The 23,908-nt window shown below is 53.5% G+C and overlaps 1 long non-coding RNA gene and 1 pseudogene across 1 annotated transcript in view; both read left to right on the forward strand.

Annotated features, from left to right (window-relative positions):
- The first annotated feature begins 2,785 nt into the window (after positions 1 to 2,785).
- The window catches only part of LOC140681105 (uncharacterized), a 399,832-nt gene continuing 378,709 nt past the window's right edge, over positions 2,786 to 23,908 (forward strand). Inside the window, exon 1 of the long non-coding RNA XR_012052347.1 lies at positions 2,786 to 2,850. This is a non-coding gene — a long non-coding RNA (uncharacterized lncRNA). The remainder of the gene's footprint in view (positions 2,851 to 23,908) is intronic.
- LOC140681104 (olfactory receptor 14J1-like) lies at positions 11,665 to 13,648 on the forward strand (annotated as a pseudogene).

A 23,908-nucleotide genomic window follows, 5' to 3' on the forward strand; every position in this document is an offset into this window, starting at 1 on the left:
CAACGGGACCCCCCCAAAAACCGACGGGACCCCCCCGGAAAGCACCAGGAGGGCCCCGAGAAGGAGCAGGGGAGGCATGGGGGGGGGGGTCTCCAAAAAAGGGGGAAATTCCTAAATAAAGCCCCCAAAAAATTCCTAAGAATTCCCCCCCCAAAAAAAAATCCCAAAAAAGCACAAACAATGAAAATAAATTCCCAGAAAAAGCACCGAAAAAATCCCGAAAATTCCCCCAAAAATCCCAAAAAAGCACCAAAAAAACCCCCAAAAAATTTCAAAAAGCACAAGAAAATTCCCAGAAATTCCCCAAAAAAGGGAAAAAATCAAAAAAAAATCCACAGAAAAAGCACAAAAAAAATCCAAAAAAATCTGCCCCCAAAAAAATTCCAAAAAAGCACCAAAAAAATTGCCAAAATTTCCCCCAAAATCCCAAAAAAGAACCAAAAATCCCAAAACTTAAAAAAAATTCTCAAATATTCCCAAAAAAGCACAAAAAAATTCCCAAAAATTCAAAAAAAATTCCAAAAAAACCCCAAAAATTCCCCAAAAATCCCAAAAAAATCCTCCCAAAAATTGGTTTAAACCCCCCCAAAAAAACCAAAAATAATAAAACAAAAACAGTTTAGAAAACTCGAAAAAAATCCCCAAAATCCCACCAAAGTTCCCCAAAATTTTGTTTTAAATACCCAAAAAAATCCAAAAAACGAAATCAAAATAAGCACAGAAGATCAACAAAAAAAAAAAAACCTAAACAAATACGAAAAAATTCCCCAAAAATCCCAATAAAATCCCCCCAAATTTGGTTTAAAACCCCCCCAAAAAAACAAACAAAAAAAAAATTAAGAAAAAAATCCCCAAATAATCCAGATGAAATCCCCCAAAATTGGATTTAAATCCCCCCAAAATAACAAAAAAGATGAGAAAATCCAAAAAAAGAAATCCCCCAAAAATCCCCAAAATCCCGAAAAAAAACCCAAATCTATATAAATCCGCCCAAAAAAAACCCAAAAAATAAAAAATTCAGTTCAGAAAAAAATCCTTTAAAAATCCCACCAAAAAATCCCAATAAAGTCCCCCAAAATTTGGCTTAAATCTCACAAAACCCTCCAAAACTTTAAAAAAATCCCCCAAAAAACCACAAAAATCGCCAAGAAATAAATCTCAAAAACCTCCACAAAAATCCACAAAAAACGCTCCAAAATTCTTTTAAAAACGTGAAAATTTCCACCCAAAATACCCCAGAAAATTTAAAAAAATCTCCCCCAAAGATGCACCAAAATCCTCTCGAGAATTCCTAAAACGATCCGGAAAATTCCCCCAAAATCCCCCGAATTTTATGCAAATCAAAAACTCAAAAAAAATCCCAAAAAACCTGAAAATTCCCCAAATTCCCAAACAAATCCCAAAATATTCAAATAAAAAACCGAAAAAAAACCCTCGAAAAACCCCAAAAGCCCCAAATAATCTCAAAATCCCAAAAATTCCCAAAAATCCACCCCAAAAACCCCAAAAAAACCCAAGAAAATCCCCCCAAATCCCAAAATCCGCCCCAAAATCCCGCCCGGAGCCGGCACCGCCTCAAAGCGGCCCCGAATTCCTCAAAAATTCCCAAAAAATTCTCCAAAAAATTTCCCAAAAATCCCAAAAAAACCCCAAAAATTCCCAAAATCTTCCAAAAATTCCCAAAAACTCCCAAAAAAACCCCCCAAAATCCGCCCTAAAATCCCGCCCAGAATCGGCCCCGCCCCAAAGCGGCCCCGAATTCCCCAACAATTCCCAAAAAATCCCAAAATTCCCCAAAAATTCCCCAAAATCCCAAAAATAGCCCCCAAAACCCCCGAAATCCCCCCAAAAAATCCCAAATCCGCCCTAAAATGGCCGAAATCGCCCCGAAAAATCCCCCAAAAAATCCCAAATTCCGCTCCCCGCCCCCCCCCCGCGCCCCTCCCGCTCCTCGCGCCCCGACAGTGCCGAAAATTCCCCAAATTCGCCCCCAAAATTCCCGAATTCGCCCCAAAAACGGCCCCGAAATTCCCGCGAGTTCGGCTCCGGCGGCGCCGCGCGGGGGGGGCGGTGGGCGGGGCCATGCCCATATAAGGAGCGGATGCCCAAAGACGGAGGGGCGGCCGCGGAGGGGAGGCCACGCCCACCGCCGGTACAAAGGCGCCGCTTGTCGGGACTGGGACAGAGCGGCTTTGTACTGGTTTGGACTGGGAGGGACTGGTTTGGACTGGGTCAGAGCGGCTTTCTACTGGTTTGTACTGGGAGGGACTGGGAGGGACTGGGACAGAGCGGCTTTGTACTGGTTTGGACTGGTTTGGACTGGTTTGTACTGGGAGGGACTGGGAGATACTGGGAGGGACTGGGACAGGGCAGCTTTGTACTGGTTTGTACTGGTTTGTACTGGTTTGGACTGGTTTGGACTGGGTCAGAGCGGCTTTCTACTGGTTTGTACTGGGAGGGACTGGTTTGTACTGGTTTCTACCGGGAGGGACTGGGATATACTGGGATATACTGGGAGGGACTGGGACAGGGCAGCTTTCTACTGGTTTGTACTGGTTTGTACTGGGAGGGACTGGGAGGGACTGGGACAGAGCGGCTTTGTACCGGTTTGGACTGGGACATACTGGGAAGGACTGGGACAGGGCAGCTTTGTACTGGTTTGTACTGGGAGGGACTGGGAGGGACTGGGACAGAGCGGCTTTGTACTGGTTTGGACTGGTTTGGACTGGTTTGTACTGGGAGGGACTGGGAGATACTGGGAGGGACTGGGACAGGGCAGCTTTGTACTGGTTTGTACTGGTTTGGACTGGTTTGGACTGGTTTGGACTGGGTCAGAGCGGCTTTCTACTGGTTTGTACTGGGAGGGACTGGTTTGTACTGGTTTCTACTGGGAGGGACTGGGATATACTGGGATATACTGGGAGGGACTGGGACAGGGCAGCTTTCTACTGGTTTGTACTGGGAGGGACTGGGAGGGACTGGGAGGGACTGGGACAGAGCGGCTTTGTACCGGTTTGGACTGGGACATACTGGGAAGGACTGGGACAGGGCAGCTTTGTACTGGTTTGTACTGGGAGGGACTGGGAGGGACTGGGACAGAGCGGCTTTGTACTGGTTTGGACTGGTTTGGACTGGTTTGTACTGGGAGGGACTGGGAGGGACTGGGACAGAGCGGCTTTGGACTGGGAGGGACTGGGAGGGACTGGGAGGGACTGGGAGGGACTGGGACAGGGCAGCTTTGTACTGGTTTGTACTGGTTTGTACTGGGAGGGACTGGGAGGGACTGGGACAGAGCGGCTTTGTACTGGTTTGGACTGGGAGGGACTGGTTTGTACTGGGAGGGACTGGGAGATACTGGGAGGGACTGGGATATACTGGGAGGGACTGGGACAGGGCAGCTTTGTACTGGTTTGTACTGGTTTGTACTGGGAGGGACTGGGAGGGACTGGGACAGAGCGGCTTTGTACTGGTTTGGACTGGTTTGTACTGGGAGGGACTGGGAGGGACTGGGACAGAGAAGCTTTGGACTGGGAGGGACTGTGAGGGACTGGGAGGGACTGGGACAGAGCGGCTTTGGACTGGGAGGGACTGGGAGGGACTGGGAGGGACTGGGACAGAGCGGCTTTGTACTGGTTTGGACTGGTTTGGACTGGTTTGTACTGGGAGGGACTGGGAGGGACTGGGACAGAGCGGCTTTGGACTGGGAGGGACTGGGAGGGACTGGGAGGGACTGGGAGGGACTGGGACAGGGCAGCTTTGTACTGGTTTGTACTGGTTTGTACTGGGAGGGACTGGGAGGGACTGGGACAGAGCGGCTTTGTACTGGTTTGGACTGGGAGGGACTGGTTTGTACTGGGAGGGACTGGGAGATACTGGGAGGGACTGGGACAGGGCAGCTTTGTACTGGTTGGTACTGGTTTGTACTGGGAGGGACTGGGACAGAGCGGCTTTGTACTGGTTTGTACTGGTTTGTACTGGTTTGTACTGATTTGTACTTGGAAGGACTGGGACACACTGGGACAGAGGGGTCTTTGTTACTGGTTTATACTGGGAGGGACTGGGAGGTCACTGGGGGTCACTGGGACAAAGAGGCTTTGGACTGGTTTGTACTGGGAGCACTGGGAGGGACTGGGGGAGGGACTGGGACAAACTGGGAGGGAACTGGGAGGGAACTGGTTTATACTGGGAGGGAACTGGAAGGTTACTGGGACAGAGGGCACGTTCTACTGGGAGCACTGGGAGGGACTGGGGGGGTTCGCAGTCTGTTACTGGTCTGTACTGGTGTAACTGGTCTGTACTGGTATAACTGGTCCCTTACTGGTGTAACTGGTCCAGTACTGGTGTAACTGGTCCTGTACTGGTGTAACTGGTCTGTACTGGTGTAACTGGTCCGGCACTGGTGTAACTGGTCCGGCACTGGTGTAACTGGTCCTGTACTGGTGTAACTGGTCCCTTACTGGTCCGTTACTGGTGTAACTGGTCCAGTACTGGTGTAACTGGTCCGTTACTGGTGTAACTGGTCCTGTACTGGTGTAACTGGTCCCTTACTGGTGTAACTGGTCTGTACTGGTGTAACTGGTCCGTTACTGGTGTAACTGGTCCTGTACTGGTGTAACTGGTCTGTACTGGTGTAACTGGTCCGTTACTGGTGTAACTGGTCCCGTACTGGTGTAACTGGTCCCTTACTGGTGTAACTGGTCCTGTACTGGTGTAACTGGTCCTGTACTGGTGTAACTGGTCTGTACTGGTGTAACTGGTCCTGTACTGGTGTAACTGGTCTGTACTGGTGTAACTGGTTCGGCACTGGTGTAACTGGTCCGGTACTGGTGTAACTGGTCCTGTACTGGTGTAACTGGTCCCTTACTGGTCCGTTACTGGTGTAACTGGTCTGGTACTGGTGTAACTGGTCCCTTACTGGTGTAACTGGTCCTGTACTGGTGTAACTGGTCCGGTACTGGTGTAACTGGTCCCTTACTGGTGTAACTGTTGCCTTCAGGGGAGGCAACGGCGACCTGGTTCCAAGGAGCAGCACGGCAGCCCGGCCTGTCCGGGCCACTCGGGCTAACGACACACGCTGACACCAGTGTGGTGGACGGTCGAAAGCGTTTATTATCTTATCTCATGGGTTTAAATAGTCTTGGGGGACTTTGCTACGTCAGAGGGGGGTTGTAGGGTCCCTAGGGTTAGTCGGGAGTGGAAAACTACTGGGTTAGGTGTGGTTACATGTTCTGGGGGTGGTAGATAACGTGTTGCAAAGGAGAGGGGGGAAGGGTCTTTCTTTCTGTCACATCCCGTGATCTTCCGTTCGCCTGTGTCTATCTACCGCATCTCCCCCCTCCTTTTCATAAATAAAATGAGGTAGTCGTAGATATAGGCACTGGAGTGAGGTACAACCTTGTAACTTGGTAAGGAAAAGGTGGTTTGGTAAACCTGAGTAATTTTCGCAAGGCGAGTCTCGAAGGCTTTTGCGACTGACTGTGTTCGCAGTTTTTGGTTTACAGCATTTGTGTCTGGTCTACGAACAGAATGTTCGCCCGTTCTAGACGGGCCTGAACAAACGAGACTAGTTTGTTCAGCAGGCATGGTCCTATGGTAACAGCCAAAAGCAGTATTGCCAGTGGACCTACCAGGGCGGAAATTAAAGTGGTGAGCCAAGGTGATTGATTGAACCAGGATTCAAACCAGCTCTGTTGGGTTTCCCTGTCTCTCTTTCTCTGAGCCAGTCTGTCTCGGAGTTCTGCCATGGAGTCTTTAACGACTCCCGTATGATCTGCATAAAAGCAGCACTCCTCTTTCAAGGCTGCACACAGTCCTCCTTGTTGCATGAACAAGAGGTCCAGTCCTCGCCTATTTTGTAAAACTACTTCTGAAAGCGAAGAGACTGATTTCTCTAGATAGGAGATGGATTTCTCGATCCTCTGCAGGTCCTCGTCGATGGTCATTTGCAGCTGAGAGAGTCCGTGCTGTTGGGTTGCGATGGCTGAGACACCCGTGGCTGTGCCAGCTGCTCCCAAGCCGAGCAGCATTGCGATAGTTATACCTGTGATAATTTCTCTTTTGTGGAGTCTGTCAGGTTCCTCGAGGAGGTGGTATATCTCTTCGTCCGAGTGGTACAGGACCCTAGGAACAATCAGAACTTGGACACAGAAATCGATAGAGTCATTAAATTTGGCAAGGAACACACAAGGACTCACTCCGGATCTCTGGCAAACCCACATCCCAGATGCGGATGGGACCACCCACTTATAGGTTTTTATGTTGGGCTTGACAACTTCAGTGCAGAAGTTGCCTTTCTGCTTTGCTAAAGTTGCATTGCCAAAACATCTGCCCTGTCCTGTGATTTGACTCAGGGTGATTCCTCTGCAGGGAATGTCCCATCTGCACTGGTGGGGGGCGCTGGCTGTGGAGTAACTGAAGGGGGTGTCTAAAGCAATGCCTTCGTAGAAAGGGGGTTTAACATCATAGCAAAGCCAACAGGAGTTAGTCAGGTTTGGTTTGGTTTAGTTTAGGGTTAGAAAGGTAGCTTCTAAACAGGTTGGCTATGTGGAACACGAAGGATGGGGTGTTCGCTGTGGTGATCTCTTTGAACACCTTGTCACTTGAAAGATGTTGCATGACCCACCTAAATGGCTGATGAGGGTTATGGCCTGGGTCGGCTTGCCCCCCGGCCACAAGCCCCAACAGCAGGATTGCACAGAGACACTGTACATGTCTGGGTCTCACCGATGTGGGACTCTCGGGTTTTGTCTGGCGGTTTGGTGGTTTGTCACCTCCCTCTGGAGCAGGGGTGTATGCATCACGGGGATGGTCCACAAGCGTGTCCTGCAAACAAAAACTCACAGTTTTCCATTAGTTTCATTCTGAAGGTCAGGTTTGATCGACCTGAGTGGACACCACCTGATCCTGTCCTCTTTTTTAACTGCCGCGTACCCTCGTCCCGTAAGCACCAGTCTCCAGCCCCATTCCCACTCGCCTAGCTCGTTTTTGACCATGACCTGCGGGCCCTCCTCTAGTGTCTGGGTGGCCCAGTACTTTCAAATGGGACTGTTTGCTTCATCTCCCCTAGGGAATTGATTCAGTGCTAGCAGCGCGGTTGCTAGCATGCGCGTTTGGTCTCCTGAGGGAATGGAATTGGCAAAGCCCTCTGCCTTTGCCAACACTTCTAACTTGGCTTTTAGGGTCTGATTTGCTCGCTCGACAATGGCCTGTCCGGTGCTGTTATATGGGATTCCCTGCGCTAAGGTGATACCCCACACCGAGGCGAATTCCCGCACTGATTTGGAGATAAAATTGGAAGCATTGTCAGTTTTAATTTGCTTGGGGATACCAAGCCATGCCATAACTGTCAGCCAGTGCTGGATTGTGGCCTTGGAGTTGGGTTTGAGGTGCTGTGTCGCTATGATCACTCCGCTGTAGGTGTCCACTGTCACTGCAAGCCATGCTCGGGGCTTCAGCAGTTCGCAGAGAGTGAAGTCTGACTGCCAGATTTCTGATGCCTTGAGGCCCCTCGGGTTGACTCCACCGGTCCATAGGGGTGACTTCTGGCAGTGAGGGCAGGTGGCCACTACGTGTCTCGCGTCTGCTGTCGAGATCCCGCATCTCTTCGCCAGTGCTTTGGCCCCTATGTGGAGTGACTCGTGCAGCTGACGAGCTTCCTGCAGCGTCCACACTCCCTTCGCTGCGGCATCTGCTTTGTCATTGCCAGTCTGGAAGAAGCCCTTGACTGGGTTATGGCTGTTGACGTGGATGACGGACACGGTGCCCTGGCGTGAGGAGAGTGCCTCTTCAAGCATGGAGGCCGTCGTGGATGTTGACACACCTGGTCTCGACATGGCTAGGCAGAGCTTTGCCATGAATATAGAGTCTGTCACGATGTTGAGGTGTTCATCTTGGAAGAGTCCGCACGCCAAGACCACTGCTGCTGCTTCCAGCTGTTGCACTGACAGTGTGGGGTCGCATGTTTTGACGCAATGCCATGTTTCTCCTGCCTGCCACACTGCTGCTGCGGTGGAAGTCATGGAGGAGGCGTCTGTAAAGACCGTTGGTCCTGGTTGTGGTCGGTCCATGACCTTCGGTGGCACATCTATGTCGACAATGGTCAGTAGCTGGGTTCAAGGTGGTTTGGTGGCGTAGGAAATTTCTCCCCCGAAGCCAGTGAGAGCGAGGGCCAGGTGCTCCGATATCGCAGTTGACTCCGTGGTCGGTCGCTTGCGGAAGGGGAGGTGGATCCTTGCCGGCTCGGTCCCCAGGTTTCTCAGGGCGAGTCTCCTGCCTTTCATGATGAGGTTAGCAGCGCATTCAACTCCTGGGGAGAATGCGTGAGTTGGTCTTCCAAGGACTACCCATTGGATCGGCTGGGATTTTTCGGAAGGTCCTTGGGCAAGTGCTCCCATTCCTCCCTTCTGCGTGAAGTGGACGTATAAATCCAGCGGTACGCTTGGGTTGCACCTGGCAAGCAGGCTAGTGGACATCTGACGTTCGATGAAGTCGAGGGATTTCGTTGCTTGCGGCGTCAGCTCCTTGGGGTCCCAGGGGTGTTTTCCTTTCAGGAGGTCATACAAGGGGTCCATGACCTCTGGAGGAGCTAGGACGATGTTGCGGAGCCACTGCAGAGATCCCATAAGTCGCTGCATGTCATGGAGGGTCTTGATGTCTCGGCGGACCTTTACCCTGGGTGGGGTCACGTAGGAGTTTGTGATCCCCACTCCCAGGAAGGTCACGCACGGTCCTCTCTTGATCTTCGTGTTCGCGATCTCAAAACAGTTGGCCTGGAGAGTTTCCGTGATCGCAGACACTAGGTAATCTACTTGGCTTGCTGATGGTGCAGCGACGAGGATGTCGTCCATGTACTGAATGATGGTCGCAGCAGGGTGGGAGTGTCGGACTGGCATCAGTGCCCTGTCCACAGTAATCTGGCATATGGTCGGGCTGTCCACAAGGCCTTGAGGTAGCACCTTCCATTGGAAGCGGAGGTTAGGTCGCTCGCCGTTCGGGAACACGACGGAGAAGGCGAACCGTTCTTTGTCCTCAGCATGCAGGGGTATTGAAAAGAAACAGTCTTTGATGTCCAGCACTGCGCATGGCTGCCCTTCGGGGATGGCTGAGTTCGCGGGCAGTAGTGTCTGAACTGGCCCCATGGGCTGAATTGTCTTGTTCACTTCCCTCAGGTCGTGGACGAGGCGGTAGCCTTCTCCTGATCTCTTGGGGATTACAAACACAGGGGTGTTCCACGGGCTGGTGGAGGGTTCTATGTGACCCTTTTGTAGCTCGCGGTCGACCAGTTCCAGCAAGGCTGCCAGGCTTTGACAGGGGCCACTGCTCAACCCATACGGGGTCTGGTGATTTCCAAGTCAGTTTGATTGGTAGCAGTGGGTGTACAGCAGTGGCCCTCATTATAAATTTGTAATCCTGACTCCTAGCATAGCAAGGATGTCTCTTCCTATCAGGGGTGGGGAGTTTTGCAAAATGTAGGGGTGGACTGCTACTGTCCGTTCTGGCCCTTTCTTTGTATGCAGCGTTATAGCTACCAATTGGGTGCTTTTCCAAGCTCGGGACAACCCTCCCACCCCGTTCACTGGGGGGACTTCCTTGCATTGCCAGTGTCGGGGCCACAGTGCTTGGGGCAGGATTGTGCAGTCTGCTCCTGTGTCTGCCCAAAACTGAAGCCCTATTACGTGGGGGTCCCGACTGCCATAGAGGCGGCATGTCCCCCAAATTTTCGGGGGTTCCTTCCCTATTTTTAGGGCCAGGGCCACCCAGGGGTTGTCCCGACCTGAGCTGCCCCCTGTTGGCCCTGTGGCACAGGCGCTGCTTGCGGTGGTGGTGGGTACGAAGGTGCCGCAGGCTGTGCCGTGATACTCGCTGGCAGGGGTATGAAGTTGGCTGCTTCCTGTGGGAGTATGGGGTACGAGGGCTCCCCGCCCCATTGGGGGTTGGCATGGATGGGCCGCTTCATATTCGCAGCGGGAGGAGGCTGGGTGCGGCCCGCGGGCCCCCTCCCCTTTCCGTTTCCCTGGAGCCAGGACCTGCATTCCCTAGCAAGATGCCCCTTCCTCCTGCAACCCCAACAGGATCCCCGCGGGCGTGTTTGAGGTGGAGGCGCTGCGGCAGGCCGCCGTGCCGGCTGGGGGCAGCTCACCGCGATGTGACCCGCCTCACCACACTTGAAACACGCCATGGCATTGGTCAGGGTGTGGACAGCTGCCTGAATGGGTGTCAGGTGCTCTTCCTTCACTACATGTCTGATCATGTCAGCCAGGCTGGCTCCGGCTGGCAGGGAACGTAAGATATCATTGGTGACAAAGTTGCACTGCTGGCGCAGGCAGTCGGCTACCACGGGGCCCTTTGCCTCTGCCGGCAGGGTGGAGGAGTCTATCGCTGCCTGCAGGCGATCCACAAACTGCGTGAAGCTTTCGCTCTCTGCCTGCCTCACGGTGGACCATGGTGCCGGCTTAGCCACGACTCGAGAGGCTGCGCGAATAGCCTCCCTGGCAGCCCAAGTGGTCGCCCTGACCTCCTCAGCCTGCATCTGTGCGGCTTGTTGCTGCGGCGTGATCATATCATCATGTTTTCCTATCAGTCTGGATAAGCTCGATCTGTGTAGGGGCTGCCTCGCGCCAGATGCTTGGGCTAACTGCTTCCTACAATTATCCTCCCATTCCTGTCTGAAGACAATCATTCCCGCACCATCAAGTATCATGCGCCCTATCCGTTCGATATCAAAGGGAAGCAAATCATCGTTGCTAAAAAGACCATCGATTAAAGTGGAGACTATGGCTGAATTGATCCCTTTTTCTGCGATGGCTTTGACAATTGCCTGTATATCCTTTGGGTTTATCGGGGTATATACCCTTTGTTGGTTCCCCTCCGGACCGGCGAGCCTCACCGGGAAAGCTTGTATGGCAGCCGCTGGGGACCATTCAGCACAGGCTATTTTTATTTTCCCCAGTCAGTAAACTGGGCTGGTTCGTATTGTAGTTGTTTTTCGGTGCGGCTTAGAACTCTACTCGGTTTTGTTTTAAACTGCGCTGGTTCCGTTTCTTCGGTTTCGGAGTCATAGCCGGCCTCCGTCAGCTCCTCCGAGCTGGTGGAGCTGCTGCTGGACTCCGAACCGGAAGTCGAGTGCCAGTGTATTTCCGGGGCTCGGTGCCTTTTTGTCCGGCTCCGAGCTCGCTCCTCCCCGCGGGGGTGGCGCCGCTCCCGCCCCCCCGGCTCGCCGCGCCCCTCGCGGGAGGTGGTTTCTCCCTTATATGGTGGCAGCTTCAGGCGCGGCCACCGATTGGCTCTGCGCCCTCTGCTGCTCTCCCCCTCTTTCTCCCGCGCATGCGCATTCCCGAAATCGCGCACTCCCGGGGTTTTTGCGCCGGGACTGCCTGCGCCCCGCCCCTCCCCTCGGGGACCGGCGCCATTTTAAGGGGATAAGGAGACGGCATGGCGGACGTGTTTTCTCGAGCCGCGGTTTCTGCGTCTCTGGCTTCTTTCGCCAGCCCTTGCCAGAAGCGCTCCGCGCGCCGCTGCGTCTCTGACAACTGATTGCTGACCGGCGGCGGCGGCGGGACGGAGGAAGCTGCAGTTTCTCGGGGGGGTTTCGCGGTGGGGGTTTTTTGGGGGTTTTCCACGGCGGGGGTGTTTCGGGGGGCTTCCGCGGCGGGGGTTGGGCTCTGATCTGGGGGAGCGGGTGTCGCGCTGAGCCCCCCCGGGTCCCCGCCGCCGGGCGAATCACTCTCAGAGGCAGTCTGCGTTCCTGCTCCCACACCGAGCTTGGGAGTAACTAATAAACACGTACGCGCCGCGCTCCATGTCTCCTGCTCTTCTATTGCTTTGCGTAGGGCTTTCTCTACCTTGCCCCATGCCTTAAGGCTTTTGCCACTGCCTGAGGATTTTGTGTCCTCGGCTAGCGCGGCAGTGCATTTTTCCCATATTTCCGGATGTAACACATCCACAGGGCGCTCAATCGCCCCAAGCTCAAGCAGCCTCGCTATGGCAAGATAAAAATCCTTGAGCTTACACCCAATACTCCACTGCGTATGAATGGCACTTACGACCCTTGCGATAGCGTCCATGACGATTGCGGGTCCCGGGATGTCTCCCTGCGCCAAGATACGGTCTGACCGCTCCGGCCGCTGCTCCCGTCCAAGCGTATCCCGACTGCCGGGCGAATTTTTCCCTTTTTTCTCCCGGGTTTCGGCACCAAATATGTTGCCTTTATAAAGGGCAACGGACGACCTGGTTCAGGTGGCAGCACGGCAGCCTGGTCTCGCCCAGGCTACTCGGGCTAATCAACGCACGCATATACCAATGTGGCAGACGGTCGAAAAGCCTTTATTATCTCATCTCGTGGGTTTAAATAGTCTTGGGGGTCTTTGCTACGTCAGAGGGGGGTTGAGGGGTCTCCAGGGTTAGTCGGGAGTGGAAAGTTACCAAAGAAGGTGTGATCACATGCTCCTGGGGTTAATGGATAGCGTGGGGCAGGGAGAGGGGGAAGGGTCTCTCTTTCCGTCACATCCCGTGGTCTTCCGCTCCGCCTGTCCCTATCTACCACAGGTGGGTGAGTCCCAGCAGGACAGGCTGCAGGGAATGGCCCAGGTTTGGCTCCAAACAGCCTCTCCTGACTTGTCCCTGTCCTTTCTCCATGAACAGGTGCCCATGTGCAGCCACAGCAAATGTCCAACAGCAGCTCCATCAGCCACTTCCTCCTGCTGGCACTGGCAGACACGCGGCAGCTGCAGCTCCTGCACTTCTGCCTCTTCCTGGGATCTCCCTGGCTGCCCTCCAGGGCAACGGCCTCATCATCAGCGCCGTAGCCTGCGGCCACCACCTGCACACGCCCATGTTCTTCTTCCTGCTCAACCTGGCCCTCAGCGACCTGGGCTCCATCTGCACCACTGTCCCCAAAGCCCTGCACAATTCCCTCTGGGACACCAGCACCATCTCCTACTCAGGATGTGCTGCACAGCTGCTTCTGTTTGTCTTTTTCATTTCAGCAGAGGTTTCCCTTCTCACTGTCATGTGCTACGACCGCTACGTGTCCATCTGCAAACCCCTGCACTACGGGACCCTCCTGGGCAGCAGAGCTTGTGCCCACATGGCAGCAGCTGCCTGGGCCAGTGCCTTTCTCTATTCGCTGCTGCACACAGCCAATACATTTTCCCTGCCCCTGTGCCATGGCAATAGCCTGGGACAGTTCTTCTGTGAAATCCCACAGATCCTCAAGCTCTCCTGCTCCAAATCCTATCTCAGGCAGCTTGGGCTCATTGCAGTTAGTGCCTCTTTAGGACTTGGATGTTTTGTGTTCACTGTTTTCTCCTATGTGCAGATCTTCAGGGCAGTGCTGAGGATCCCCTCTGAGCAGGGACGGCACAAAGCCTTTTCCACCTGCCTCCCTCACCTGGCCGTGGTCTCCCTATTCTTCAGTACTGGTATATTTTACTATCTGAAGCCTCCCTCGATGTCCTCCCCATCCCTGGATCTGGCCCTGTCAGTTCTGTACTCAGTGGTGCCTTCAGCCCTGAATCCCCTGATCTACAGCCTCAGGAACCAAGAGCTCAAGGATGAAGTGAGGAGAATGATGACTGGATGGTTTCAGGAACATTAAACTGCTGGCCAATTTCTGCAAATCATTGTAATAAATGTCATCTTTGATACTTTTTGTTGGTTGAGTTGTGGGGAGTTTTTTCTTTTACTTTTTTCATATTATCCACAATACATGTGATCTTTTGTGCCATTTCCCATTTTATTCTCTCCATCTTCCCTGTGACCACAGACTGTGTCAATGAGAGGCTTCACTCTCAGTGGCTTTAAAGGAACTAAAGGATCTCCCAGCAGTTTTCTGCAGAGATGCCCTTTTGTTGCCTTCTCTGGAGCTGCAGCAGCAATGTCTGTGTGCAGAGCTGGGGGCAGATCAGTGCTGGCACAGCAGCTCTGCTCCTGCTGGTCACACAATTCCTGATCCAGGCCAGGAGCCATTGGCCTTCTTGGCCACCTGGGCACACGGCTGGCTCATGTCCAGCCTGCTGTCCATCAGTCCCTGCAGGTCCCTTTCTGCCTGGCTGCTGTCCAGCCCCTCTGTCCCCAGCCTGTAGCGCTGCAGGGGTTGTTGTGACCAAAGTGCAGGACCCGGCGCTTGGACTTGTTAAACCTCACCTTGTTGGGTTTGGGCCCTGGATCCAGCCTGTCCAGGGCCCTGTGCAGAGCCCTCCTACCCTCCAGCAGATCAACACCCATATCCAGCTTGGTGTCATCTGCAAAGATGTCCTTGGTTCCATGTGTCCCTTCAGTGTCACAATGTCCCTTTGGTTGCACCAGGCCCTGCACTGTCACACTGGTCTCCTTGGTTCCATGGGGCCCCAAAATGCGACAATGGACTCCTTGGTTCCATGGGGCTTCACAGTGTCACAATGTTCTCGTTGGTGCTGCAGTTTCACAGAGGCCCCTCGGTTCCATGGGGCCCCAGGATGTCACAAAGGCCCCATGGTCACATGAGGTCCCACACTGTCACAATGCTCTCTGTGGTTCCACAAGTCCCCCCAGTGTCACAATGGATTCCTTGTTTCCATGAGGCCACACCGTGTCACAAGGGCCTTCCAGATTCCTGGAGGCCCCAGAGTGTCACAGTGGCCCCTTGGTTACACAAGGTCCTGCAGTGTCACAATGTCCCCTGGGTTCCATGAGGCCCCGCAGTGTCAGAATGTCCCCTTGGTTCCACTGGGCCCTGGACTCTCCCAATGCTCTCCTTGGTTTCGCAGTGTCACAGTGGTGAAACCCCTCGGTTACACGAGGCCCCGCAGTGTCACAATGGCCTCTGTGGTTCCACCAGGACCCAGTGTCACGGGGACTCCCTGGTTCCATTGGGCCCCAGAGCACCACAATGGAGCCCTGGTTCTATGGGCCTGCACAGTGTCACCATGGTCCTCTTAGTTCCACCAGGCCCTGCAGGGTCACAATGGCCCCAGAGTGTCCCAATCATCACAGAATGACAGAATCAAATAGGCTGGAAAAGACCTTTGGGATCATCAGGTCCAACCAATGCCCTAATACCGCCTTGTCACCCAGAAATGCCACTGAATGCCACTGGAGAGGGACAGTGACTCTGCCACCTCCCCCCTGGCCTGCCCATTCCAATGCCCACTCACCCTTTCTGTGAAGAACTTCTTCCTCTTGTCCAGCCTAAACCTCCCCTGGTGCAGCTGAAGGCTGTGTCTTCTTGTCCTGCCCTCCATCAGATCCACACTCACACCCAGCTTGGTGTCACCTGCAAATTTGGGGATGGTGGGCTCGATCCCCTCCCCCAGATCATCGGTGAAGATGTTAAACAGGGCTGGGCCCAACACAGATCCCTGGGGACAGCACCAGGGACTGGACACCAGCTGGGTGCAGCACCATCCCCACCCCTCTCTGGGCCCAGCCTCCAGCCAGCTCTTCCATCTCCCAGCCAGGAGGGAACCTGCCCAAGCCGTGGGCTGCAGCTTTTCCAGGGAATGCTGTCAGAGACAGTGTCCAAGGCTTTGCTGAAGTCCAGATGGACACATCCACAGCCTTTCCCACATCCACAGGTGGGTCACCTGGTTATAAAAGGAGATCAGGGTGCTCAGGCAGGACCTGCCCCACTAAATCCATGCTGGCTGGCTCTGACCCCTCGGCCATCCTGTGGGTGCCCTGTGGTGGCACTCAAGGTGATCTGTTCCATAACCTTGCCGGGCACCGAGGTCAGGCTGACAGGCCTGGAGTTCCCCAGATCCTCCTTCCAGCCCTTCTTGGAGATGGGCTCACACTGGCACCTCCAGTGCTCTGGGACCTCCCTGGTGAGCCAGGACTGATGGTAAATGGTGGGGAGCAGCTTGGGGAGCTCATCCACCCGCTCCCTCATCCCCCTAGGATGGATCCCATCCCATCCCATACACCTGTGAGCGTCTGAGTGGCCCAGCAGGTCAGCAGCTGCTTCCTCCTGGATTACAGGGGGCTGTTCTGCTCCCTGTGCCCATCTACCAGCTTAGGAGAACTTTTGGCCTGAGGACAACCTGTCCTAATATTGAAAATTGATACAAACAAGGTGTTAAGTAGTATGGCCTTTTCCTTATCTTTATTTACTATATTCTCCACTGCATCCAATAAAGAGTAGAGGTTCTCCTTACCCCACGTTTTGCTATTAATTTATTTATAGAAATATTTTCTGTTATTTTTCACAGAAGTGGCCAGGTTAAGCATTAATTGCATTTTCACCTCTCAACTTCTCTTTCTGAATGACCTCACAACATCTATAAAGACTTCCTGAGTTGCCCGTCCTTTTTTCCCTTGAGTTCCCACAAAAGTTCCATGGGCAGTCAGGGCAGTCATTTTCCTCACCAGCTCATCTTTTCCCACACTGGGACAGGCTGCTCCTTCCCCCTTAAGATTACTTTCTTGAAATGTGTCCATCCTCCCTGCACTCCTTTTAAGGGCTGTTTCCCTTTAAACCTGATTCAGTACTCCCCAAATCTGCATCCTAAATAGGTCAAAGTCTGCCCTGCCTCATTCCAGTGTGGAAGTTCTGTTGCTGCTCCTCCTTCTTTCACAGGTCATTGAAAACTTGATTATTTCATGGTCCCTGTGCCCCAGGCAGCCTCCGACCCCCACATCTGCCACCAGCCCTTCTCTGTTGGTGAACAGCACGAGACAGAGCTTTCCTTGGGAGTGCAGTGTTACCAAAAATTCGGTAAAACAGAAAACTCCTTAACACCAGTGCAGCATTAAGAAGCAGCATTCTTTATTCAGCTGGATGCACAGGGGACAGCTCCTCCCAAAGCCGAGCATGCTGAGTGCAGGAAAGTTTCTGTTCATATTCTGTATTTTGCACACGTATACATTGATAGTCCTGGACTAAACACACATCTGATAATCATTTCCCCAAAACCATTAACATATTTCCCCTCCCCTTTACCCATGTGTTCTTCTGTCCTGGGGGTCTCTCTGGTGGTCCCTGGTGGTCGTGGACCCCAATGTTCCCGTGGGCCTGGCTGAGCTGGCAGGACACTGAGGCTGGTGAACTTCCAGTTCCCCTTCTCCCACAATGGGCATTGTGTGGTTTCCATGGGCCTGGGGTTTTGGAGAACAAGCTCCAGGTGTCAGCTCACCTGGTGGAGACAATTTATCACCTGGTGACATGAGGTCACAGAGTGGGCTATGACATCACAGAGTGGGCATCAAGCAACTACAGCATCATTGACTGTCTCTGTGAAATCAGAGAGCAGGCTGTGACATAACAGCAGATTATGACATCACAGAGTGACATCAGAGACCATCTGTGTGACATTAGAGATCTGGCTGTGACATTGCAGAGGGGCTGTGTGACATCCCAGGAGGGCTCTGTGAGGTCACTGGGTTGGTCACTCTGCCCCAGCTCCCCCTCACAGTTTCTCCCAACAAGTCCAATGCTGTTCATGCCCAGCAGGGTCCCTGTCCCCCAGTATCCCCCCAGTCCCCCTGGAGCCACAGCCTCCACCAAAGGATGTTCCACAGGATCCACCCCAGAGCCTGACATGGGGAAAAGGAGCCAGGGCTGTGTGACCAGGACATCAAGGACATGGATTATCCAGGTCCCTGTGGCCTGGGTTGGGTTCCCCAGGGCAGGAAAGAGGTCTGGCAGCTGGAGCAGGGTTAGGGAAGGGCCTCCAAGGTGGGGCTGGAGCCCTTGGGCTGTGAGCAGAGGCTGAGGGAGCTGGGCTTGTCCAGCCCGGAGCAGGGAAGGCTGAGGGGCTCCTCATGCCAGCCTGGCAGTGCCAGCGAGGAGGGGATGGAGAACACAGAGCCAGGCTCTTCACCGGGGGCCTGGTGGGAGACAGAAGCCAATGGGTGGAAGGGGAAAGAGGGGAGATCAGCCAGGCCAGGAGGAGATGAAATGAGTCAGGCTGGTTTCAGCATTTCCTCAACACATTTCCTGACCTCCCTTCTCCATCCACCACTGACAGATTTGCAAATCGAGAATTGTTTGATCTGTTTTTCCCCCACTCCATGATGAGAATCCTGATACAAGAACTTAATTATGTCTATATCTATCACAGAACCACGCTTGTCTAATATCAATTTTAGTATGGAAAGCACTTGTGGATGGTGGACTCATCAGACACTGCTGGGACGTTGCACATAGCTCAGGGGAAAGCGTGACTGTTATTAAATTGTGTCCTGTTCAACTATGGTCTGTTGGCCATGAAGAGAAACTTTCTGTGCCTCTGAGTCTCACCAGTTCCTGACCCCCAAAGGACACAAACCTGATGAGTTGTGGTTCCCACTCCAGTGGTGGCACTTGGAGCTCCCTCCATTCCCAGAGCAGAGCTCCCTTGTCCCAGAAAGTCCCTGGCAATGCAGGGATGAAGGAAACAGGACAGGCTGTGGGGATCAGGGGCAGGGCACGGCCAGGGATTTGGGGTGGCTGTGAGCCCAGGGCAGGACCCGGCCCTTGGCCTTGGTGAACCTCATCCCATTGTCCTGGGCCCATGGCTCCAGCCTGTCCAGATCCCTCTACAGAGCTTCCTGCCCTCCAGCACAGCCACACTCCCACCCAGCCTGGGCTCACCTGGAACTGCCTGAGGGTGCCCTCGATGGCCTCGTCCAGATCGGCAATAAAGAGATTTCACTGACCTGGCCCCAGTGCTGAGCCCTGGGGACACCCCTGGATGTGACTCCATTCCTCAGCGGCTCCATTCCCAGAGCAGCCTGGCCTGAGCAGAGCTGTGGGGCCAGAGCCGGCTGGGCTGTGCTGGGGAGAGGCCCTTGGTGCTGCCCAGAGCTCAGGGCAGCTGGCAGAGCTTGCAGGGAGCTGGGCTGGGCTGGGAGAGCCTGGCACAGAAACCATCAGTGTCCATCTCAGCCTGGCTGAGCGGGCAGGGGCAGGACTCAGCCCAGGCCTTGTGGGGCAGGGCCAGCGCCTGGGCAAGGCATTGAAAACAGGCAAGAGCCCGAGAGAGGAGGCTGCTCTGTGCCCTTGGGGCATGGACAGAGCAGGGAGGGGCCCAGGACATTTGTCAGTGCCAGCCTCTGTCTGTGCCAGCCCTTGGCAGCCCTGGCTGCTGAGCCCAGCTCTGCCCTGGGCTGAGTTTGGCTGTGGCCCAGCTCCATCCTCCTGCGGGGCTCAGGGCCTGTTCCCAGCCATGGCCAGCCCTGGCCGGCCTCTCTGCTGGCCCAGACACCAGCAGAGCCCGGGGCAGGGCTGCCTGTGCAGCCCCACAGGTGCCACGGGCTCTGCAGGAGCTGGCAGAGGCTGCCCAGCAGGGAGGCCATGGGGCACAGAGCCCCAAGGCTGCCCAGGGCCCCACGGCACAGGGGCCGTTCCCAGCCGCAATGCTCCTGTCCTGGGCTGGGCTGCACAGGGGCTGTGGCACCATGGCTGGGCCAGCACAGGGCCACAAAGGGGCCACGCAGCCGCTGCCGGGGCTGGCAGCAAGGCCGGGCACAGACAAGGAATTGCTGAGCATGGCCTGCGCTGGCCAGGGCTGACTGTGCCAAAGGCAGAGCTCAGCTGCCCTTGGCGGCTGCAGGAACACTCAGGAGCCCAAAGAGCCTCCATGGCTGTGCTGGAGACCAAGGCTGGAGCAGGGAAATGCAGGGCTGCTGCGCCATGGGGAGGGCATGGAATTCCAGCACACACCTCAGCTCTCTGATGGTCCTGGCACCGTGCTGGGCCCTGTTCCAGACTGGAGCAGAGCAGATGTTGATGGCACAGGAGCCCTGCGGGGCTGGCAGGGACCTGCAGCTTGCAAGGTGCTCTGCTCTCCCTCAGCTCCTCTCTGAGAGATCCAATCCCAGCTCGGCACCTCAGGGCACAAGTGGCACTGCCTGTTCATGGGCACACAGCTGATGTCTGCCTGGAAAGGGACACAGGTTTTAATACTTGTATATTTCATAATATACAATCACATTTTTATTATCTGGGTCACTTGAGTACTTTTAAGAAATAGCTACGTTTTCCCACCAGGAAGGGGAATTTCCTGCAAGTGTACTGATGGCAGGAGAAGAAATATTAATCTTCCTTTTGACTTGTGTCACCAATATTCAATCTATTATTTCCTCTCCTTCTTCCTTCAGGTGTTTCCAGCTCTCCTCTTTAAATGACAATGTCTGAGACCATATCTTCACTAGACCAGCTGCATCTATGTACTTCCTATTTCTCCCAGATTTCCTCCTCCAGATGCTTTCTGGTCCTTCAAGTGTCTCTCAACTGACTGGCTTCATGCTTTGAGCTTCAGGAGTTGTCCGATCTTTTTGAAGTTCAAATAAATATCATATTAGTCAACATTCTTATTATGTTTATATCTATCACAGAAATACCTTTTCTTATGTCATTGTCTAAAACTGTTCCTGTACAGAAATCCCTTGGGGATGGGGGACATGTCAGATACTGCTGGGCCATCACAGAGAGCTGAGGGAAGAGCTGTGATGGTTATTAAACTGTTCAAATATTCAGCTTGTGTTTGTTGGCAAGAAACCTTTCTGTGCCTCTGAGGGTCACCAGTCCTGAGCCCAAAGGACACAAACCTGATGAGTTGTGGTTCCCTCTGCAGGGGCACCTGGACCTTGGCTCTGCACAGGAGAGCTCTTCATCCACTTTCCCTCTTTTCCTCCCTCTGGGCATGGAGGGAGCTCCTGACTTCAGCCTGTGACTCGTGTGTGCAAAGGGCAAATCTAGCAGAATTGAGGCAGGGAAGGTTTTGGGGGACCTTGGGATCTGTGCTGGGCAGAGAAGGTGTTTTCCATTGCTCTGAGGCTGTCTGCTGTGCACAGTGGATTTAATATCCAGCAGAGGAATGGCTTTTGCATTTGATGGAGCTGTGCCTTCCCTTGGCTTTGTTGGCTGGCAATAAATGAACATCCCTCTGTGTCTTGGGATGCTCCTTCTCCAAGGAAAGCAGGTTGGGAGTTGGAGCCATGGAGCTGAAACCTGCAGGTGCAGACTGGGCTGGAGGGAGCTCAGATTTGCACAAGGCTGCTCTGAGTGCCAGGGCTTGGATGGGGGAAATGGTGGGGTGAGGGTAGGAACAGTGTCCGATGGATTGTCAGCCACAAAGGGTCTTGATTTTCATATCTATTCAAACTGCATGAGGAGGTACTTGGATTCAGTGTCCATTGGAGATTGCACATATCAATGTATTCATAGGGAAAAAAAAACTAAACAGGACCTAAAAAAATGGTTTCTTGCTGCCTGTTTCAATAAAATACATTCACTTCAACTACACTACTGGAATCTACCTAATTAACCCCAAAAGATTTGAAAACTTAAATCAAAGTATTCCCAGGGCTTTGTTTATTAAGGTGTTCTGAATGTTAATGAGCACTGGGCCACTGAATTCCTGAACTGAAGAACTGAAGGCTGAAGAAGCCTCTAGAGCAGTAAAATTCAGCAGCAGCCTCCAAGTTGCTGAGGATGTCAGCAGCCCCCACTGAGGCCATCCCTGCCCAGAGACCCTGGGGGAATGGGCAGACAAGGAGAGCATCCCTGGGGCTGGGGCAGCAGAACTCAGAGGCACCAGCGGCTCCAGCTGGGAAATGGAGTGTGGGATGGGACTGTGAAAGCCCTGCCTGGGCTGTGCCAAGCAGGACACAAAGGCCCTGACCCCCATCCCCCAGACAACTCTCTCAAGGAGACATTTAAGAGGAATTGCAATTGTTTGTGTCATCTGAGTTGGACTCCCTGGAGAAATAACAACAAGAGATTCTCAGGAACTCAAAACAACTCAACAGCTTTTGCTGGGAACTTTAGGAAATCAGAGAAACTTTGCCAAAAGATTTAATTTGATATTTAATCTACAGAAAACACTTCTCAAAGCATTACCTTGGCCCATTGAACTTCACAAACACTGCGCCTGTTCAATTTTAAGTTAATCAAAATTTGCAAGAGGACAGAAATAGAAGAAGTAGACACAGAAAGAAGAAAATTAGGACTTAGGGAAGTACACACAGAGCTCCAACTCCTGGATTACAGTGGAGTTCAGATGGAAATTCCAAGAGGAGGTAGAGCCAAGATGTGTGCTTGCCTTGTGGTCAGCCTTAAATACCCCTTGGTCTTCCTGGGCCCTTCCTGGGTGGGACTTGGGGTAATTTGGTCACTCAGGAGCTGGGCTGGGGCTCCAGAGGTGGCTGTGGAGCATTGCCTGTGCTGTGCCAGGGCCTGGCAGACACTGCTGGGCTGGGATAGAGGCTCTGGGGGGATTGAGGTTCCAGGGCAGGGCAAGGCTGGACCTGCCCCTTCCTTCCCCACACATGAAATGTTTCCAGCCAACAATCTCCTCCAGTGTGTCACAACAGGCAATGTTGGAGGTAAACCCCCAATTTTTCCCATGGGCACCTGCAGGAAAAGGACAGTTCTTTTCCATAGGAAGGAAAGCACAGAGCCCCAGTGTTTGGAAGGCAGATGAGAGCCTCACTAGGCCAAGGCCAGCAACACTTGTCAGGAATGGCAGATTTTGTCTGGAAGCAGCCTTTGGATATAGGGAATTTTGGAGACAGAATCCAAATTTTGCCCATGGGCACCAGGAGAAGCACTTCTTTCCCAAAAGAAGGAAAGCATGGAGCCTTCCCCAGTGTTTTGAGGACAGATGGGAGTTGACCCTGATGAAACCATTGCCAGCCAGATTTGTCCTGCCAATATTCCTACGGGAACAATCCCTGGATACAAGAAAATTTGGAGGGAAAATCCCAATTCTGTCCATGGGCGCCTGGAGGAGAAGGAGAGTTCTTTTCCATAAGAAGGAAAGAACGGCGCGCCAGTGTTTCAGTAGAAGAAGAGAAGAGACCCTAAACATGTCAAGGTCAGCTGGACCAGTCAGGCAGTCCACGGGAGGCCAAACCAGCCAGACCTGTTCCGTGTTCCTTTGGTTCCATGGGGCCCTGTGTCACAATTGCTCCTTGATTACAAGAAGACATACAGTGTCACAATGGACCCTTAGATCGATGGGGTCCCACAGTGTCACAATAGCTCCTGGGTTCCATGAGGCCTCCTAGTTTCGCAATAGTTCCAAAGGTTCCATGAGGCCCTGCAGTGTCTCAGTGATCTCCGTGGTTCCCCAGGCCTCACAATGACAAGTGACTTCTCTTTACCATGAGCCCTGTAGGGTCAAAATGGACCTTTGGACCCTGCTGGTTTGCAGTGTCACAATGGTCTCCTTTGGCTCCACAGTGTCACAATGGACGACTGATGACACGAGGCCCTGCGATGTCACAATGGAGCTTTGGTCCCATGCAGCCCTGCAGTGTCACAAAGGCCTCTTGGTTTCATGAGGCCCCACAGTGTCACAATGGTCCCTTGGTCTCACAGACCCCACAGTGTCACAATGGTCCCTTGGTCTCACAGGTCCCACAGTGTCACAATGGTCCCTTGGTCTCACAGGCCCCACAGTGTCACAATGGTCCCTTGGTCTCACAGGCCCACAGTGTCACAATGGTCCCTTGGTTCCGTGATTCCTGTGCTGGTGCATTCCCCCCTCCCCTTCTCAGGCCGCCCTGCCAGCTGAGAAATGCTCGCTGGGCCTCAGCCTTGGCCAGCAGCCCCTGGGCTCAGCTCCTCTGGAGCTCATCACAAACCCTGTCTGCTCCAGGCACTGCTGCTGCCCAACCAGCTCCTGGCTGCTTTAGGAGCAGCCCTGGGAACTGTTTGTGTTCCCTCAGTGGCACAACATCCCTGTTCTCAGCCTGCCAAAGAAAGCTGCTGATGCCAAGTGCGGCCAGGGTGAAACATGGCTGGGACTGAAGCCCCTCTCTTGGGGCCCTACAAACAGCGCTCCAAAAGGAGACCTTGGAGCTCTCCTGGGCCAGTGACTCCGGGCCAATCCCCCAACTCCTCCAGGCTCAACCCTTCCCTGCTGGGAAGATGCCAAAGCTTTCACAGCAAGCATTTTCCTGCCCTCAGGGGAATTTCTCACAGGTGCCCTGCACTGACTCTCTG

This window comes from Taeniopygia guttata, chromosome 31 (assembly GCF_048771995.1).
Source record: "Taeniopygia guttata chromosome 31, bTaeGut7.mat, whole genome shotgun sequence".
Classification (NCBI taxonomy): Eukaryota; Metazoa; Chordata; class Aves; order Passeriformes; family Estrildidae; genus Taeniopygia; species Taeniopygia guttata.